The sequence below is a fragment of the Haliotis rubra genome, unplaced genomic scaffold, assembly GCF_003918875.1.
Source record: "Haliotis rubra isolate DU_JTF1 unplaced genomic scaffold, ASM391887v1 Scf59, whole genome shotgun sequence".
NCBI lineage: Eukaryota > Metazoa > Mollusca > Gastropoda > Lepetellida > Haliotidae > Haliotis > Haliotis rubra.
The window spans coordinates 2,751,208-2,772,560 of NW_025767290.1; the positions used below are offsets into that span (position 1 = coordinate 2,751,208).

Below are 21,353 nucleotides of genomic sequence, written 5' to 3' on the forward strand. Positions count from 1 at the left end.
GAGGTGGTTTTATACCATGCATGCACGTGCATTTTACCCTTACTTGTAAAGCACGTGCATTTTGCTGTTTTCGATGCAAAGTTGTCAAGAGGTGCGTTTGAGCGCTGATGTTGGTCAGAATCGAACCCTTGTTGTTGGCAATAACTATGGGGCAATTTGCATTTGATTATTTATTCTTATGTTAATATTATGAAATTTTTTGCAAGAGAAAGTTTCTTTTGCTCGTCAGTATATATTCTTTCCCAGAATTCGTAGAACAAAACGGTTCAAACTACTTTCCCCGAGACTACACTGACTGACTGAGTTTGGTTTTACGCCGCTTTGAGCAATATTCCAGCAACATCACGGCGGGGGACACCAGAAATGGGCTTCACACATTGTGACCATGTGGGGATTCGAACCCGGGTCTTCGGCTTGACGAGCCAACGCTTTAACCATTAGGCTAACACACACACACACACACACACACACACACACACACACACACACACACACAAGACTACAACCCTGAAATAGACATTGTTACGGTGACATACGTCGGTGAATAGAGAGATACACATGGATACAAGCGCGCAGTGATGAGCAACAAGGTGTCAAACACATGACGGATATATAATTGCACGTGGACGCCACGTTGTATATATATGCTGAAACAGGACAGAAAAAACATTGTCATTAGGCCACACCAAATTAATTTTTGTTCATTGAATAGCCATGAAACCTTTCAGCGGGTTTTGCTATCTCCTGATAAGATATCTTATCGTTAAACATTGCTGCGTTCGAAAAACATGCAACATATGAAATCTATGAAAGAGAGACGTGATGATGCCTCACCCGCGTGACACCCCCCGATCTTAAGGCCACGATATCTTCATGCCATTGCAAATAGGAATGAACTATCATGTTCAGCTTCACATTTTTCACATGATGTCTATGAAATGGCTTGTCGGTTTTTTGGGTACGAAATATATCCGCTTAAGCAGGGGTTAAAAAATCCCATTGCCCGACGCCCGGGACAAGTCAGTTTTCATTTCGGGCAATCAAATAATGGTATCTTGTCCGTGGGCTACTAGATAATTTCCACTTATGGTTTCAAACTGCAAATAAACTTGGATTTAATTTCATATCTGCTCAAAATGTAGCTATTAAATTTCGCAATGATAATAAAGCAGAGTTATCTTTCTTTCCTATTTATCACTTTTCAATAAATAGTCCAGTAAACATTAACATCAAATACTATGTTGATATTTTCTTTCATAATTACATCATCATGATTATGTCATAAAATCAGGGCAAGTGGAAAATTAGTCAGGACAAGTTACTTTCTTAAAGTCAGTTGCCCTGTGGCAAGTGGCTTTTAAAAAAAAATTTGAACCCCTGTTAAGGCTAAAACTATTGTCTGATATCCCATCATTTGAGGTAGCCATCGAACGCTCGCACTAAACGCTGCTTTAATAAAAAACGAGTGTTTTTTATATTGTTCCAGTCTTCGGTGGAATGTTCAACATAGACATTCCAACTGGTCATCAAAACCCAGGTTGTTATTTAGAAAAGTACTTTCACAATGAAATGTTCCCTTTTTTTAATCTATTTTGCGAACAATTCAAATAGAAAATATTCAAGAACAAACAATTAATTTGCAGTGGCATGTGTAACAGAGAACAATAAATTGGTTATATGCATATGGTATATTGGCATGAGCATTGGACAGGATTGACAAACATTTACACATGCTACTTGTCGACACATTTCTCACCTCACGACTGGTTGACAAGAAATTCAACCATTTCATGGCGAGCTGGAAAACGGGAGAGTCAATCTACAAGCATGCAGGGAGGAGAGGTCAGCATACACGGAACAGTCTACTTCACATACAGGTAATACTCTATCTACAGGGCTAAGGAGGCAATGACAAGGGTATTGAATACAGGAAGGTTATAGATCTATGTCTATTGTCTACAAGCCCCATGTCTATGTCCAATTGGAACTAAAGTATTCAGCTCTTCTTGAAAGTCGTTATGAAAATAATAGTATAAAGCTATAAAGTTACATGCTTCATGCTATTGGAAGTTGTAAAAATCAAGGCCTGCCACTACGATTTGAATAAATCTAACAGTTGGCATAATGATTGACAGATCTGATCAATAAAGGTGCACGTGCTTGCGCAGATTATTATGCAGTAAACGTTTTATTAGGAAATCACAAGACTCAGTGTGATATTAACAGCTTCAATGTTTATCTTGCGGCCCACAATACCGCGGCCCACAATACTTACAAATACATAGAATATACGAGTAATGCATATTAACATGTGAAGTTCACAGCTCTCAGCCAGTACTCGACCTGCATTTAACCCCAAATTATGCACTACAGGAGTATCTACACAGGAAACTATGCTCAGGTTCCAGATGTCTAAACTAAGCATGGCTACCATTTCTATCCAAGCTGAGGGATGCATGCAGACATATCAACAGCATTGACTAACGCACAACCCGTGACGGTCGCTCTGTGCCTTTGATAATGCATCCTCGATAATCTCCAGGGTATACGTTCCAATAAGTCTCCACTAGTACCCTGGATGCATCTGCGGCTCGGCACGATAATTATATTACCTCCCTTTGCTGGCTCCGCCTTCTCACAGTAGCCAATCAGATAAGCCGTTACAACCGAGCTTGCTAGTGTCAACAAAGATTGAAGCCGTAGCCGCGAAGGTTTGCTCGCTGTGCGACTCAGATTTAGGGAAACTGTCATATAAAGATATATGCAAGAACTCCTTCTGCCTCTTTCAGGGTACCTCTACAACAATTGTGTTGCCAAGTTTAAATTAGATAAAAGAAGAGGAAGTGAGTTATGATAGAAGCCTTGTGATTAGTACGCTCAACTTCCAAGCGTAGACACCTGCAGCTGATTGGATAAAAAGCTAGCAAAGGGAGGTAATATAATCATCGGGCCGAGCCGTAGATGCATCCAGGGTACTAGTGGAGATTTATCGGAACATGTACCCTGGAGATTATCGAGGATGGTAATGATGCGCGACCCTGAGTAACTAGCTGCGATCATCAGTGCATGTATCAGACTAGTTATGTGTTCTTGTTACCTCTGTGTCTTTAATTCCGCCTTCGCCGTTCGGAGGTTCACTCTTGACTGTTGCTGGCACCTTGGTCAGCATCTCGCGGACAAAGTCGATCTGGCCGAAGTGGGCAGCGACGTGGAGCGCCATCAGGCCGGTCTGTAGAGTAGACGTGAGTAGACGAGATTAGACGTGAATATACGAGAGTAGGTGAGAACTGCATGCCATATTTACGACGATGAAGATCATGCTTTTGCGGAGGAGGATGTCAAAATGTAACCATTAGTAGTACCAGGCTACAATGGTGGATATACGCTTATATCTCATCAAACTGACTTATTTGCAAGTGGAACTGTCACACGTTTTAAGAGAGTCAAAAACCAAGTCAGCATTATTCCAGCTATATTGAGGATCTGTGGAATAACAAGTCTTGTCAGGACAAACTAGCGGTTTATGGCTGGCATAAAATAGCACGCAGAGCAACCTCTTGATCCTTACCAGTTACCTGTACGTGCTCATGGCAGAGATTGCACTTGAATGCCACAGTACATCATGCATTACGCGTGAAAGTTAAATACCTAAATTATCAGTACGAACAATTGTTCTACTTTGCCATACCATAGCCATGAACTGTAAAAGATACTGAACTATACCAAATTTTCATCGGAAATACAAACATTTTCATTTAAACGTGTTTCTTTAACCTCGCATCAATATTCCTATATGAAGGAGGCTTGTAAGTAATTAAGTCTGTACCAGACAATTCAGTGATTGATACCATGAACACGTCCCCAAGCCAGACCATCCAATACACTAAATCGCCTATCACGACAAGCATTGTCTGTGGGCTCGTCACTAGTTTTAGTTGTAATTGTGATATTCTAGTTGTTTTACTGTCCTTTGTCGACAGGTTTTTATAATATACATCTATTCCATTTCAATGTCACATATGTTCTCGTCACGATATGGCTGAAATCTTGCCGATGTGACGTTAAATAATAACTCACTCACTCACTCACTGTGGGCTCGTATCCCAACAGTGGGCTTCATGTTGTTGGTAGCTCACCTTCTTGCTTGTTGTCTTGAAGGACACTCTGCCTTTGAGGACGTCCAGCACCGGAACGTGGCCGTGTTTGGCGGCGAGGTGAATAGCCGTCATCCCGTCCTGCAGAACAGAGTCAGCTTACAGAAGGTTACAGGAACAGCCATGTCATATCAACGCCCTCACTATTCCAAAGTGCTAATCACACGATGATTTAAACTTTCAATGGTCCTGACTAACCCTGACGATCCCGGGCCCTGTGTCCTCTACAACACTGATTCCATTCTAACATCTTTCGACTTCAGAATCACCAAAATAATATTATTTCCTTGCTTTGATGAGTGTATGTATTACACCATCACGTAAAAGGGACAATGTGTGTATCTTGTTTAGATTAAAGAGATACTCTTCTCATCCTTACCCCGTTCTCATCTGTGGGGGATGCACCCGCCTCCAGCAGGGCCTGCACCACCGCCTTGTGACCCCCTGCAGCAGCCAGATGGAGCGCCTGGGAGTCGTTGGTCTGTCAGGGAGAGACATGGCTATAGTAACACTATACATATAATGTGCTGTCTGGGTGGGTGGACACGTGTCTCACCACTATCAACACTGGTCATGAGATACGAATGGCTTTACTTAACATACGTCTTAAAAATGGAGGTGACGTGACTTCACACAACATAAGTCTTACTGGTGGATGGTACATGACTCACTCGAGATATGATCTAATAATGGCTATTACATGACCTCATTTCAGATATGATTTGATAATGGATATTACATGACCTCATTCGAGGTATGTTTTGATAATGGATATTACATGACCTCATTCGAGGTATGTTTTGATAATGGATATTACATGACTTCATTCGAGGTATGTTTTGATAAAAGGATATTACATGATCTCATCCGAGATATGTTTTGATAATGGAGTTTAGACGACTTTAGGAAAGATGTGTTGATAATGGGATGTGACAAAACTGCACGCAGACAAAGGCCTAAATAATTGATGCTACGTGACTTCACTCAACATACGGCTTAACACTGGATTTAACATGATGGCCATGAACATATATCTTCATAATGAGTGTTACATGACTTCGCCCAACATGTCTCTTAATGATGGATTCAGAAGTTTTTCTTGAAAGTGAATGTGGCATTACGTTCCACATTGGAAATCTTTATAATATATTTGATAAAAGCTGTGTATGAAATAAGGCCCGTCCGACAACCCGAGACGGTCTAGATTTCTGACGGACGGTCTACATTTACAGCTAGCCAGCCCGATGGTCTGGTAAAAATTGTAGATGTTCCATATATCTGAGTAAATTCACTATAGTTGGTCTGGTTAAATCCATTTTGGGCTGGTAACATTTTGAAGTTACCAGCCCTTATTTCTGGCTGGGTTTTAGGCTTATTTCATACACTGATAAAAGTACTCCCAGCTCTCCGCTACCTACCCTGTTCCTGGCCGTGGTGACGATGTGTTTGTTGAAGCGCATCAGCTCCTTCACGACGGCGACACTGCCCTTGGCTGCCGCGATGTGAGCACACGTCATGCCGTTCTGGAAGCAGAGGTCACGTGGTCAGAACAATACCCAATCAGAGAGCAAGCTGCACGGCCCCTGCGTCAGCCAGCACAGATAATACGGGAATAATTCTATATCATTTTCTTCTCGAAATTAAAAAATTTTGATGCTTCGGAAGAATCCAACTTTGTCACTATTTATCGGGTATCAACTTTGGCATTGGAATATATTGTTGAGGCTGAGATAAAGAATTAAAATGTTTCACTAATATTGAAATATTTGTCACTGATATTCAGCTATGGCGTGCAGGAAAAAAAATGCACTATGTTTAACCACTATGACAATATGAAACCCCAAACCCACAATAAACATATAGAGTAAAACCATGTACAGTCTCATTTGATTCCTTCGTTAAGATATTATAAACTGTTCACATATGGGGACACAATGCTATCACTTAAGTCGTTGTTACTATACAGTGTTCAGTTCCAGGACTGAAAAACAAACTTGACCCACACAAGATATGAATATCCATCATATCGATCGGTTGAAGGTAGATCAGAAATGTATTTCAAACCAAGAGGCTCATAGTAAAGACACTTGAGAAGTAAAGAGGGACTCGTCTCTTCGTAAAAGGATGGGCATGCTTCATAAATTTTCGTTGTGCGGTTACATGCATGGTTCAGTCTTGCAATACCTGTACATCCTATTACGTTTGAGACGAGACATTTTTAAGAAGGTAAGAAAAAGCGACAGTTCAATAAGGAACAGTAAAGAGTTACATACTCGATGAAAACATTGTAACGACACTTGAAATATGTTATGCCTTCAAATTATTTCATTGGAATTAATTCTGAAATAAATATATAGTGAGCATGTTATTATAAAACACGACATAAATAAACACATTTCTACACACAGATGCCACTACGATCTACCCCTCAAGCAGCAGCAATCTATCTACGGCTGTCTACTTCATCCTCGCCAGTCAGGGATATATTTATTACAGCTACAAAATCACAATGGATCTAATCACAACAGCATAACGATGAAAAACAACTCGAATCCCCTTGACGAAATGCTAACATTTGCATGCACAAGAGTTGTTTTGACTCTTCCATGCTGTGCCTTCCGGCTGCTTATCTCTCTTCAACCAGTTCCGTGGTGTTGCTATAGCAACGTCCTGTATAAATGAATGTGGTTGACGACCAGCTACTCTAGTGATACTGATAGAGGTTTCTACAGATACCAGCTAACCAATTCACATTCATATTTACCCACATCTGTCTACATACAGATTGAAGTACAGTTAAACGGTAAGTGTTTGATACTTAGATGAAAAGATAAAACGACGTTTAGTTTCCGATTCATCTCATGAGAAAAAAGTCATAACAAATATTTGTAAGATACACCCTAAGATCAATTGTTTGAAGGTGAAAGTCTTCATAGAACCGAAGCCCAGTCCTGTTGAAACTGCATCGGAGAGATGCAGAGCAAGACAGAGTGAAATAAGAAATGTATAGATGGAGGGAAGTTAATACTTTGAGGGTAAATTTTAATGTAGCATAAAAATCCATGTATGTAGGAAAATGATTTGAGAGAGCATAACTAGGCATGTGTGTAGATTTTATTTACATGTAGCATACATTGGCATGTATGTCGTTTAATATTTTGAGGTAGCATAACTCTGCATGTGGGTAGATTAATATGTACATATCATAAACTGGCGTGTATACAGGTAAATATTTGATTGCATCATAAATAGGCATTTACGTTGGAAAATTATTTGATGTAGCATGAACAGGCATGTACGTCGGTAAATAATTTGGTGTGGCATGAATAGGCATGTTCGTCGGTGAATAATTTGATGTAGTATGAAGAGGCATGTACGTCAGTAAATAATTTGATGTAGCATGAATAGGCATGTACGTCGGTAAAGTATTTGATATAGCATGAATAGGCATGTACGTCGGTAAATTATTTGATGTAGCATGAATATGCATGTACGTCGGTAACTTATTTGGTGTGTCATGAATAGGCTTGTACGTCGGTAACTTATTTGATGTAGCATGAATATGCATGTACGTCGGTAACTTATTTGATGTAGCATGAATATGCATGTACGTCGGTAAATTATTGGATGTAGCATGAATAGGCGTGAACGTCGGTAAATAATTTGATGTGTCATGAATAGGCATGTACATCGGTAACTTATTTGGTGTGTCATGAATAGGCATGTACGTCGGTAAATTATTTGATGTAGTATGAATAGGCGTGAACGTCGGTAAATTACTTGATGTAGCATGAATAGACATGTACATCGGTAAATGATTTCATGTAGTATGAATATGCATGTACGTCAGTAAATTATTTGATGTGGCATGAATAGGCATGTACATCGGTAAATGATTTGATGTAGCATAATTAGGCAATTACGTAAATATTTATATGTAGCATGAATAGGCATGTATGTAAATATTTTGGTGTAACATATCTAGGCATGGATATTGCTGACGTTTAAACAGGCATGTATGTTGGTAAATATTTAGATGTAGCGTGACTTGGCAGGCATGTGTGGTACATATTTTAAAAGAAATGATGCATGGAGAGACATATTGATTGGTGGATCGATGTCTAGATAGATGTCTAGATAGATAGATGTCTAGATGTCCAGATAGATAGATGTCTAGATAGATGTCTAGATACATAGACAGATAGATAGATAGATAGATGTCTAGATAGATAGACAGATAGATAGGTAGATGAAAGGCCACTGCAAACTTCATAAAACGTATAAACAGTTGGATTCGTAGGTCGATGATGAAGAAATCAATTAAAGCACGCGCGGCTATACGCTCGTCGTGTTTATTATGTCAAACAGCTTTCTGCAGGAAGAATCAATAGTTGTTATGAAACATAATAAACATCCCCCTTTATTACGAGTTTTCAGAACAACATACCCCAAATTTAGTACCCGAGAAAATGTTCAAAGGAGCTTTCATTCTACACAATATCTGGTGGTATACCGACCTCGTACATGTTTAAATACCACATTTAATACACATAAATACAATTCTAACACTCACTGGTAACACCTACCATCTAATACATGCGCACAAGATTAAAACATTAAAATAAGCACTCGGTACTACCGTTCACGGTCAGCTATGCACAACGCAGCATCATATATAAGTATATACTCACTTCATCCTGTGGGATTGGCACGTACAGTGAAAGGCATATATAGATTGAGGCACAACAACATGCTGGTGTTAGTGGTGTTAGTGCTATATATACGATAGATGGTTATATACTGATGAGCGGAAATCATGGCTATATATACAGAATTAGGAAACGGTTATATATTCAGCGATTGGCATGGTTACATATAGTAGAGATAGTTGCACGTAGGCCATACCCCATGTATTACTGAAACCATGTTCCTAAAGATACGCCTTTATCTCGGACAACAATTATAAAAATAGTTCTTACAAGACACCAAGAATTGTATGTAAAGATTTGTTATTCGGAATAAAACTGTATTTAATTTGTATTTGTATTTAAGACACAGTTTCGACTTCGACAGCTTAAGTATTCCACTTAACTTGGAGTCAACGAAAATGCTTTGTTGATATGTTTGTATTACCTAGCAACAACTGGTTTCAGATACACATGGGGTATGTTGTGAAGTTTACGGTTATACGAAAGTATATAGAGATGCCACATTGTATATTGTATTCCATCTGTATTTAGTTAGTATCAATGTACCTGCATTACAAAAAGCATAGCACACTTCAACACACAACTGGACTGCTGTATCGTTAGGAGCACAAACATTTGGATTTTTCTAACTGTTAATAACACAAAATAGGTAACTAACTGTCACTAAACGACAAAATACCTGGCATTTTGTAACTGATACTAGAACTAACTGTCGTTAAACGACAAAAAAACCCTGACATCTTTTAATGTAATAGTACAATCTCACGTATCTAACTGTCATTAAATAATACAATACTGGGTATTTGTAACTATTACAATAATGACAGAATGATTGATAAGTACAATGTAATGACAACATATCTGATATTTCTAACTGTAGCAAATACTGATACTGGCTATTATTAAATGACAAACTAACAGACATTCGAACAGTTAGTATTACAAAATGAATTGTTATTAAATAATAAAATAGCTGATCTAACTGTTAGTAGAACATATTACTACCAGGGTCAGTGTCTAAAGACGTCGACAGCAACTTACTACAGGACTTTCTCTGTTAGCGTTAGTATGGCTGGTACATATAAGCGTTATTGTTCACTAATAGCAGGTTAAGGGTTACCTGGATACCGACAAAACACTTCAGTAACATTACCAGGATGTGCTATATTCTAGTCAGTATGAGTGCGTCAGGGTAACCATTACTTACAGTGTTAGCCATTGTGACCAACTCGGGGCGATACTTGAGGAAGAGCTTCACAACGTCAGAGTGGTCACTTTCAGCCGCCAGGTGGAGCGGCGTTTGCCCTCGCTGGAATGTAATAGAGTGAGTGAGGTTGTACTATGAAGAGTTATTCCAGTTACATAGCTTGTCAGTTTGATATTTGTGAAACGTGATGCTTGTTTTAAGTAAAGTAGAAATCATGACAATCTGTTGATTCCGTGGCCGTAGTTAAACGTCAGAAACCGATTCTCTCCCCCCCCCCCCCGACTTTACTGTATATGTGATGATGGTTGCCTTTACCTTCCACGGGAGGATCAAACGGAATGGTACTTCATAACCCTCTATTTTCGCTAGCAGAACAAACCATATCTTATAGGTGTACTGCAAGGACTGTCTTTACAACCATACCTATTCTAGAAGTACATTTATTTAACTTAAAATGCTCCAGTTTTATGATTCTGTGGGACTATACCGTCCGATGCCGTTACCTCGTCTGTAGCGTTGGGGTCCGCCTTTATCTTGAGGAGTGTACTGCACACCTCCATCTGACCGCTCTGGGCCGCCATGTGCAGAGGTGTCTTCTTGGCCTGGGCACAGGGGAGATAAATGCTACAGCGCTGCTTTTTTTGGATTTATTCATAAAATTTAGCTGAATCTTCAGACTTAAATTAAACATTTAATGAAAAAATGTTATTCGTTATATATGTATTTCACATGTCTGCAACTGAATCAACTCATTTAAAATTTTTTTACACCATATGAGGTATTGTCTCATCTTAACTGATACTTTACATTTAAGGAATATTAGCAAAAATAATTTGCTTTTTTTTCAGATCCTTCCACATATCAAAGTAACATTACTACCTACCAGAGAGAGTGCGTCAATGGTGGCGTTGTGTGTCTCGATGAGGAGTTTCACCAGCTTGTTGTAGCCGTTCTGTGCCGCCAGGTGGAGTGGTGTGAAGCCCTGCTTGGATTTGGCGTTCACGAAAGCTTTGTGCCACAACAGAACATCAGCTACCTGGTCATGGCCGTTCTCCCCGGCCAGATGGAGCGCTGCCTTGCCGTGCTGGAGACGTGGATGGGTATAGGATGAACGGGTGAGTATTGCTTTACGCAGTAGAATTGTGACTCAATCATTGTACGCGTGTTGATACTCGATCGTCGGTATTTAAAATAGGCTACAGTTGATGATGGTTTTTCAGTGATGTTTCTTTAGCATATATGTATACACCATTGTAATTAAAATTGTTGTTAGAGTATTTGTAAAACTAATGGACGAATAACTTGCAAACGGCAAAAATCAAAACGCAGTATTAATGACCTTGGTCCATTCTTATAATTATTCTTAATTATAAATAGAGAAACTAAGGTATACATCGGTGACCATATGCTGTCATGCGTAATAGATGTTTACATACTTCCTGTTATGCGCAGTAGATGGTTGCATATACCCCGTTCACTGTCCTACCTCATCGAACACGTCCACCCTAGCATGGTTCTTCAACAGGATCTTGACTATCTCTAGGTGACCTTGCTCACTCGCCACTAGCAACGGGGACATGGAGTTCTGGAAGGAAGACAGATGTAGATGCATATATCCCCTCTCACGTACTCACACAAACATGCAAACAAGTTCATTCAGTACATTCATTTAGAGATCATATCATTTGTGTACCGGCTCATACAACTATACACCGCCGCCATAGAACTGGACTATTGCTGAGTGCGGCGTTAAACATCAAACAAACAAATATACAGCTATACAAAAAAATGGGTCACTACAATTCAGAAGGTGGATGAATTCATATTTGTTCGATGCCCATGGTTATTGGTACGATATTGTTGTCTTAACTTATATTAAGAAATTAAACATTTACAGTGATTTCAAATGTATTTTGCACATTTGATATACATTGAAAACTGCACAATACTATTGATTTGTCATAGTGAAAATACTATGTTTTAGGTTTACAGTTTCTGGTGGAGGCGACTTTGTGGCTGTCGTTTTCAGATGTGCGTATGCCTGTGCGAGTGCGTGTGCGTGTGCGTGTGCGTGTGTTACCTTGGCCTGTTTGTTGACTGCGACCTGTAGACTGCTGGCTTCGATGTGTTTGACGATCTCTAACATGACGTCATCGTTTCCGGCGCGGGCACAGTAGTGAAGTCCTGACTCGTGGGTCTGTGGGGAGAGGGGATAACTACTGTTATACACCATCATCAACAGTGTCAATTGGGAATAAAATTGACGTTCACTTTTTTATTTTAGTCAAGTCCATTTTAAATGTAACCTGAAACAGTTCATGTTTAACTATAATCCATCAACGCCTTTAAATCTGCATGTCATAAAATAAAACGTTTTCAACAACAATATCTGTATTCTGATATTTTTCAGTTGAAAAGGAATTTTTAACAAACGCATGATACAAAGCCATCATGTTCTCACCAGTTTGGTCTGGAGATTTGTGTCGCCATCAAACTCCAGCATCAGCTTCATCATGTCGGAGTCCTCGAACTCGTCGTGGGCCATGTTCTTGGTCAACTCTGCCGCGTAGTGTACCGGGGTCTCCCCCTCCTGGCGACACAACGACACACACCGTTAGCAAATCTACGCCACTTTCACAAATATGTCAGTTTCATGTCTATATTTCAAATAATACTCCCACATAACAACCCTATGTGATTTCTCAACCTTCAATATTTTACACATATATTTAACATTATAATTCCACTTTCGAGGATAAAGGCTCATTTATTGACAACCTCTATCTCATTTGGCTTCAATATGTTCTGTTTTCAATTGCTTCGTGTGTTTTATGCGTATGTGAATGATAATAAATCTCCAATAAAACATACATACTCCTCCTTTACATCGAGATGTCCATTATGTTGTGTTTTCGAAGTTTCTTCCATATGCTCAGGGTCATTAATGCTATTTTCACACAGTACGTTCACACGAAGAAGGACAACAGTATATGTTTCTGGTTAACATCCCCACAAAATAAGAACTGTAGTTTTCTGATTTTCTGAGTCTAGAGAAAGACCGCATTGGGTAAAGTGGTTTAGACATTTCCCAACACTGTACATACAAAGTTTTGCTGGTTGACCATCATGACGGCGTCTATCCGGGACTTCTCCTGGCAAACAAACCGGAGGATCTCGGCCGCCACAGACAGATGACAGTAGCGCACCGCCACATGGAGGGCAGTTTCCCCCGCCTGCAGCAGAGAGTGGGTATACATCGTAACACCAGTAACGTCATCAAGCAGTGAATACAAACATAAAGCTTAAGAGAAACAAATGACATGCTTAGGGTCCCATTGTAATTGAGATGCCCATGATCTCATGAGTAATTTTGCATTTAAATGTGTCATGCAAGAGATCGATGCAAACCGTGACCACCATGACTCACTGTGACTCAAATTGACCCACCTTGAAGACCTTGACTCACCATGGGTCACCTTGACCCACCTTACCCAAACAGTTACAGGTTGATCGGGTTGATCAAATATGCACACACACAACACACAAAACCACACACCCACACACACACATTCTGATGTACACTGATATTTCATGAGCAACAAGAGTTGTCTCCTTTTGGTCGTGTCACTATATATAGACGTATATATATATTTGGCTAGGTTTTGTAAAAGCTTTATATAGGACACTTTGATGAAAAACGTGAATGGCAGAAGACACTGGAGTTAAATATCACTCTATCCCTCGGTCACCCACTTACTCACTCACTCACTCACCTTAGAGTGTTGAAGGGGGTCTGAGCCTTCATCCAGAAGTGACGTCACCATCTTGATGTGGCCATATCGTGCAGCTATGTGGAGGGCCGTCTCGCCGTTCTGGCAATACAGAGACACATATAGTAATTCAACCACAAAATACTACAACTGACCTCAAATGGCTGTCTTGACCAGCATCTCCAGATGCAAATACTATACGTCTGATAGCTTTTTGGGGGCGCTGACATGTCTTTTATACATACTTAACTTTATATTACGTATACCATATCTGCTGCAAATTGGGAATTTCATTGTTACGTAATCTCGTCTCTGATTACTGTTGGTCTTCCAACATTGATGCCTTGAAAGGTATTATATTATTAACAGTTTAACTTGCATGACATGATAAACAAGATGGGAAAGGGCTGTCGTAGACGTAGATGTGACGTCATTACCTCTCTGGTGGCGTTGACGTTGGCCCCCGATCTGAGCAGCATCTCCCCACACTTCTCTCCCTCCACCGTCCTGGCAGCGATGTGCAGGGGGGTCTCGAAAGCCTGTAAGGGTAAGGAATAGGTGCGTTTTGAAGAGGCCAAGGCGAAGGACACTCTAACTTTGAAAGTACTGACATATGGATTTGTTTTTCTTAGTGTTAGTTTGGTAATTACGTCGGATAATTAAAGAGGCGCCGGCGTTAGAAATGAGAGTTGTTCCTCTTAAATTTGCCCAGTAGTGTTTCACATGGTGTTGCTAAACACATAATCCAGTTGGTTTAATTTGAGCCATCCCACAGTTACATCATGGTATGTCAGACGTGGCTTGAAAGTCCAACCTGATACAGTTTTTAAACTATTAATACATTGGTGAAACCTACTATCAGAAATATGATGCTGATAATATAGAAACATGCTCAAGGCAAAGAGAGATTCGAACCATGGTCATATATTTCTGACACGCCAAAGGGACGTAACTGTGAACTGTAGTCCCTCAGAAGACTGGGTCACCCTTGTCCCCATAATGCAATACAGTGTTGTGAAAAGCGACAAAGCACCAGCACCTGGACAGCTTCAGAGACGCCTTTACTCATGATAATGTACATTTAATGTTACAATTAAGCATATCCAGTATCTTAATACCTGAAAGGTCCTTTTGGAAAAACCATCACCAGCAACATACTGGCGATGTAGTTCACCTTAATACGTCAATGTACTTTATTGTACGTGAATGCACTTTAGCATACGTCAACGTACGTCGGCGTACGTCAATGTACGTCAAGGTATATCACTGCAGCCTACCTCTCCTCCCTTGAGCTCCACCTGCGCACCGTATCCTAGCAACGTCTGGACGACCTGAGGCTTGCAGTGTTCTACCGCCACGTGAAGCGCTGTGGATCCGTCCTGAAACGCACAAGGATGAGGTTGTTCTCGTTATTTACTGAAATTTTGATTTAACATTTTTCAAATTCATTTTGAACACAAAGATTTTTTTCGAGCAAAACGAATAAACCTTACGACGTCAAGGTGTGTTGTCTAGCAATGTTATACCCAGATCACACAACACTACACTCACAAGCGTGGGAGAGCTAAATTTTTTTTTCAATGACTGGCTTCCTTAAAAAGCCCTGTAAGCCTGTGGTTGTTGTTCCCTTCTAACGGGCGGTGGGGTAGCCTAGTGGTTAAAGCGTTGGCTCGTCACGCCGAAGACCCGTGTTCGAACCCCCACATGGGTACATTGTGTGAAGCCCATTTCTGGTGTCCCCCGCCGTGATGTTGCTGGAATATTGCTTAAAGCGGCGTGAAACCAAACTCAGTCAGTCAGTTCCTTCTGACCTTGGTTTTAGTGTCCACGGGCGCTCCTTTCTGCAGCAGGGCCTTCACCACGGCTGTGTGGCCCTTCGTGGCGGCCGCGTGGAGGCAGATAGCGCCGGACTGAAAACACATCAAACATTTTATTTTCGTTTGCACGGCATTTTACTACTTGATGGTTTTCAGAATCTTCTACCCTTAGAGGTTAGGTTCAGCTTCACGTTTCACTGAATAATAATTGTCTGAGCGTTACTGTCATCAGAGGCGTTCTATTGTTGTTTTGAATGGTGTCTTCACTGCGTACCTTATTTGGCATCTGTAGAGGCACGCCCTTCTTGAGGAAGGCCAGTGCTGTTTCTGGGTGTCCGAACTGGGAGGCTATGTGCATCAGGGTGCTGCCGTCCTTTGTGCGCGCGGACACAGACGACTTGAACTTGTCCACCAGCAGCTCCACGATGTGGGAGTTGCCCCTCTCTGCCGCGATGTGGAGCGGGGTCCTGTCGAACTGCAAAATACATGTCATGACAATCAGTGGAACGTGAAAACTATCATCCCTAAAAAGCATTTAAGACGGTATAATGTCATTGCCTGCTAATATTGGCTCTCCGTTTGTCTCAGATTGCATGAAACCAAATACATCTTTTCTAAAGTCTCATTGACATTGCGGTACCGTTTCTTCATTGTAGGTGCCTTAACTATCAAGCATGTCACATATCCATTCATTTCGATATATAGAGTTTAATCATCACCAAACCCTTTCCAAGTGTGATGTTCCATCTTCCCCTTCACCAAGTAAGCACTTTGTTCACTCTCATATATAATCACGATATCAATAAGTGAGTGAGTGAGTATGGTTTTACGCCGCTTTTAGCAATATTCCAGCAATATCACGGCGGGGGACACCAGAAATGGGCCGATATCAATTAGGATATAATCCTATTGTGTTTACATTTTGGAAGTGATTATAGTTGGTTGAACGCTGCTAAATGTCATTTAAAACCGAACGCGTTAAAGGTTGTAAATGAAACATTTAGCAGCGTTCAACCAACTATAATCACTTCCAAAATGTAAACACAATAGGATTATCTCCATTCTACCATGACATATGCACCATGAATAAAACGCGTTTTAAATATGCACTCATTACCCCTTGCGTAGTGTTTTGACACTACGCGCAGTGAACCGGCTCTCAGAAGTGGTTATTGACATTCTTTCACTTCTAATGGTTTAGTAACAGACAATCAAAAATGAACAATGTCATGGTAGAATAAGAAATCAACAAACGAGATGTTATTGTTTTTGGTTTTTTTGGGTTTTTTAATTTAATTGTTTGTTGTGTAACGCTGTGTTCAATCTTCTGGTGGAGTATTCTTTACACAGTGTTCAAAATGATTACACTGGATATATCTAATAGAACCAGCGGAAGTCACAATTGTACGTGTTAAAGCTGTGTTATGGTCATTACGGGTGGAGATAAATTACATCAGATAACATCGATTGTTCTATATATAAACACAATTCTCCACTTATTCTTTAGCCGTGGTTATAATTCGAGCACCGAGACACCATGCCGCAACTTAACACAGATTCCACACTGAGGTAAAATAACTCCAAGCCGACCAGTACTTGTTTTATACCCTTGATATGCCAGGGTAACAACAAGTACCATCTATTCACGTCGTTTAGTATGAAATGGGATCGAACTACGGTAGACAGTCTGTCCACTAGACCATGGAGGTCGGAGTATAGTTAACACGATATCATATTTATATATGATTACATCTCGAGAACATTGACAATGGCTGTCCGGCTCGAGAGGTGAAGAAATATGATTTATCAACTTTTACACTTCATGACAAATACTTCCAAATTATATTTCAAATGACATTAATGGGCATGTATTCTCAGGGTGACTGTTCTTGTATTAGAAGGAAGCTGATATTGCAGTATTTACGTTGTCGGGTGTGTTTGGGTTGGCCTTCATGTTGTAGAGGAACTTCACCAATGGTTCGTCTCCTTCCCAGGCCGCTAGGTGGAGCGCCGTGTGACCTTCAGTCTGGAAACAACATAACACACACAATATTGGTATATCTCAAATGTAAGAACAGGACTTACTTGTATTTCAACTGTGAGTGATGAGCTGTTAAAACGGTTTAGTATTCAGCTTTTAATGTTATAGGTAAACCGTGACTTATATAACTGTTGATAGTTTGCAAATATTAAGAATAACGTAATTGATGTGGTAATTACCAAGGTGCCGTTGTACAAAGAGATGTTAGCGCTAAGGTAACCGTAACTCCCACACCTTAACATAGACTTAAGGTAGTCTTGTTTTGTACAACAGCAACCCCATCAATACCACGAAGGCAGAGAGATACCCAACTGTAATGATTTTACATACTGTTATCGCTGTATTTTAAAATTAATTACCAATTACGAATGCTACATGTCTACATTTGGAGGCATCGCTAAAGAACTGTTATGCACGGAGCTAATACGTTATCTACACATGCTTATCTCGGCGAAGTGGTCCTCTTTAATCGATAAATACGAAGAAGATATACCTAGATGAAATATTGTGTTAACCTGAAAACATTGCGCAGAGAACTCAGAGTAAATACATAACACATTTTGCCGGTTTTGATTCCACTCCGGCTTTCATACTAAGACATATTGGATCAGTAAGAAAATTCGAGTTAGTGAGTGAGTGAGTATGCTTTTGCGCAGATTTTAGCAATATTCAAGCAATATCAAGTCAGGGGACACCAACAATGGGCCTCACCCATGAGGGAAATCGTGACGAAGGTAACCACTGGGATACCACACAAACACTTACAAAATAATCAAAACCATTTTTTGTTTGTTTATAAAAACATGTTTATAAATTCGAAATTCGTTTCTGATCCGAAAGAGCTGACATTTATATTCACGATGGCCAGTATATTAAAATACTTGTCGAAATCACTCGATGAGATGAACACGTTATTTAACAACAATTAACCTCTGTAATGTTTATAAATGTGACATTCTGTTAACCGTTAGGTTTTCAGAAAGCATCTGTTGACGTGGTACAGATGGTGGCGTTGTCTCACGTTTTGATATTCCACGGGAGTCTTGCTGTCCAGGAGCAGCTTGACCAGGTCAATGTCTCGCCGCCGTGCTGCGATGTGTATAGCAGAATCCCCCGTGTCCTGTAAACAACGAACGTCATCAACATTGACGGCAACATTAAAGCGTTTTCTAAGTATAACTTGTCACACAGGCCCTGAAACAAATATATCCAAAAAAGCCCATACAAGGCTGTACTATACGACAAATCTAGATCACTGTTCATTCTGAAAATTAAGAAGGTCTCTTGGCGACATTTTAGATAATTAATCTAAACAATTTATCTGTGAAATATGTTTTCTTTCCAGAGACTAGAGTTTGTGTGTTTGCTGTTTAACGCCGCACTCAGCATCCAGAGACTAGAGGTGAGTTAAGGTTCTTCATAAGAAAATTAAAAACCTTAATCTTTTATCTCAATATTGTACACATATTTGTCTCAGATACCCGTTCATCGGAACAGTACGTATCTACCATTTTGATGCATGTTCTTTTTAATGAATAGTTCGTAATCTGTTGCTGTTGTACCATCTTACAGAAAGCCTTGAAAGGTCTTGAATTTGGACATAATTGCAATGCCCTAAATTTGTCTCGAAAATGATTTAATCGTTGATTAAGGCCTAAAATGGCCACCGTGTTTACTCTGCTATTAGAAAAAGTATTTACACATTGTTTTATAAATAGAGAGTGGTGATATCACGAGCAATTGATTAGTCCGTGCCACGATCGTTACATTATATCGAAACGCTTATGTGTGAGGGCTTGGATGTATATGGATGGCACAGAATAAGCAGAGCAGCTCTGGCACTGACGTCAAACAGCTGGAAGAATGTCCTAGTTATGCAAACATTCTTGGGTCCTACTTTTAGTCCTGGAAAGTAGGCTTATGGCTTTTAAATGAAAGATATGTACAAAATGCCCTGAAATGAACATAAATCTTGTGTATTAAACCCTGTAGTGTTATGCATCACTCGTGCACCTTCTTACACATGCATATGCCCATCTGTGTTCACGGGTTCAATTGTAATTTGAATAGGGTCACGGGTCACGCTTGTCACCACATACGCTTTCACTGGCATGAACAACGGGTGATCAGATAGCTGGGACTTCTTCGGTCCAAACATACATGCTTTTTACTCTGATTTTTCACCCATACTGTACCCTGATAAAGACCAATGAATTAGCTGGTCTGTCTCAACTTCATATACTCGGCCGCCATTGTCACTGGCCGCCAATCACTCATCTCTGAGAGTATGATACAAAACCATTCTTGTATTGGGTTTTTTACACCGATTATACTTTATTACAAAACACATTGGGGGAGAGCGAACTTTACATCTTTTCTAAGATGCTAAATTTAATACTTTCTAAGGATAATTACGATTAATCTATGGCAGAAAACAAACGACGGTGTCGGTGACCTAAATTAGGAATCCTCGCACAGGGCTAACTGGTGCGCTCTTCTATTGATGTGTCTTCCCCCTCCGTTAAGACGAACGTTACCAGATAAAAACAAATGATAACAGTTTGATGACGGTTTACGTTCGGATTAAATATCTTCTCTGAATTATTTTAATTACATCTGTCATTAACGTAAACCATATGGGGCAATATGAACGTCGCATTTCTACTACCAACGTAAGTTTAGATCAGTACATCCAGATGAAGCTGAGTAGTCAAGCGACATTCCACGATTGCATTGTAGACAGATGTAGGAGGCCGTAGGAGGCGATGAAAACTGACATGCATCGTGACGTCACTTACATTGTGACATAATGTAAAATAATGCGATTACGAGGGGGCACACTAGAATAGCGCAGTGACGGGATAACGTCATTCAATTGTTACGTCATCAAAAAACTATACCTTTATTGTCTGATAATGTATATTTTTTTCGATTGTTCTAACCGCTAGGCATCTTAGAATATATGATACAAATCCATTCTTGTATTGGAGTTTTTACACCGATTATAGTATTATTCCAGCAACATTGAGTCGGTATACTACAGAAATGGACTTCACACATTGAAATGGACATAACCATTAGGCTAACCCACCGCCTTACTTGCAACATAAAATACTTCGTATTTTCTTTGTTATTTTGTTTACCTTTCTTTTATGAAGAACCTGTTGTTCCGTAGACAGCAACAACAGCTCTCTGCATACTGCCACGTTGCCCACCTCGGCTGCCAGGAACAGGGGGATTGACCCATCCTGTTGAAGAGAAATACAGAGTGATCGCACATACTCGATGATAAGAATAAAATAACAGTATCCATGATTCATAATCTCAATCTGACAGTATACGAACCAATATCAAATAGTAATGATGCAATTTGTTCACCCAAACGAGGACTTCCTACCCCACCATTGGCTGCCACAGATATAATCATAGTAATATGCATAAGAAATATCTGCTGGAAGCAGTGTAAATTGTAGAAATCTGATCATAAACGTTTGCTATTAAATCAATTGTTGATGATTCCAGGTTGTGCCCTATCCTGCCATACAGGTGGCACCCGTTACAAACACACGCAAAGACAAATCAATCATTCATCTTAAGAAACACGGGAAAGTGGGACACAAGTGAAAATAGGAACTGCTTCCGGCATAATCTTCGT

At 40.0% G+C, this 21,353-nt stretch overlaps 1 pseudogene; it reads right to left on the minus strand.

Annotated features, from left to right (window-relative positions):
• Positions 1–21,353, minus strand: part of LOC124254982 — an 88,100-nt pseudogene that overhangs the window by 12,590 nt on the left and 54,157 nt on the right.